Source organism: Penaeus monodon, chromosome 33 (assembly GCF_015228065.2).
Source record: "Penaeus monodon isolate SGIC_2016 chromosome 33, NSTDA_Pmon_1, whole genome shotgun sequence".
Lineage (NCBI taxonomy): Eukaryota > Metazoa > Arthropoda > Malacostraca > Decapoda > Penaeidae > Penaeus > Penaeus monodon.
In genome coordinates this window covers 25,189,740-25,190,787 of record NC_051418.1, presented here as the reverse complement: position 1 = coordinate 25,190,787, position 1,048 = coordinate 25,189,740, and the positions used below count along the sequence as shown (strand labels likewise).

At 42.8% G+C, this 1,048-nt stretch overlaps 1 protein-coding gene across 1 annotated transcript in view; it reads right to left on the bottom strand.

The window, feature by feature from the left end:
- Positions 1–1,048, bottom strand: part of LOC119594184 (peroxisomal sarcosine oxidase-like) — a gene marked incomplete at its 5' end in the record, with an annotated part of 59,772 nt that overhangs the window by 54,311 nt on the left and 4,413 nt on the right.

Genomic DNA, 1,048 nt, shown 5'->3' with positions numbered 1-1,048 from the left:
GTAAGGCTTTCAGCATTTAAAACAGCCCAGAGGCATTGAATCAAAATTTTGATAGATAATTCACTTTCTTTTCTCTAATCTCTAATTTTCTAAATGTCTCTTTTCAGAGTTGAGTCTCCATACTGATGTGAGGCCAGACAGGTTCCTTAAGAGTGAAGAGAGTGGCACAGGTCACAACCGCACTGTTGTGGATGTCATTTCCCAGGAGCACTCCTACTCATCCCCTACCAAGCAGGAGCCAGTGGTGAGAACTAGTCTCATCCCAACCATAAGCCGAGGTAGAGGTGGTAGAGGGGGAGTGTCACTGAGAGGGAAGGGTAAAATCACATCCACGAATATCAAGGGAAAATCTGATGCCCACATGCCAGGGAAGTCCTTTGGGAATGGCATGAAGACTGGGCCTACCACATACAGCACTAAGAAAGTTGAACAGCAATTAGAGAAGGATCTGTTATCTGTCAGCCAGCAAGACAATGACTGCATATTCCCTGGTGAGGCATTGGCATCTGTACAGGAAGATACAGACCATTTAAGTGAAAAATTGGGTAGAGTAGAACCAGCTGATAAAGTAGCAAATTGGTTAACCACCAGTAGCGAGGTGGGATTCCGCATTGGGGTGACACAGTCAACAGAAACTCTTTCTACAGAATCTGAGGAAACCCAAATATATCTGAAAGCTAAGGATAAAGGCCCTTCTATTTCCAAGCTTATTGAACCTAAGGTGAATGTAATGAAAAAGGGTAATAAGAAATTTATTTATCCTAATGAAGGCACAGAACTTTCAGAAAACAAGAGTGCAACAACTACCTCATCTTCTCAGTCCGTGAAGAAATTTTTTAAGTTGAAAACAAATGAGGCAGTTTCTTCAACATTAACAGAGAGTCACTTACCTACACTGAAACATGATCAGTCACATCTCCCACAGGCAAGTTCAGATGATCCATATAATTTTCTTCCCAGCCAGAAAACGCCCAAACAGTTGCAGGCTGTTGAAAAGCGAGGGCAGGGAATCAAGTCAAGAGCAAGGGGGATGCTCAAAATGAGTCGT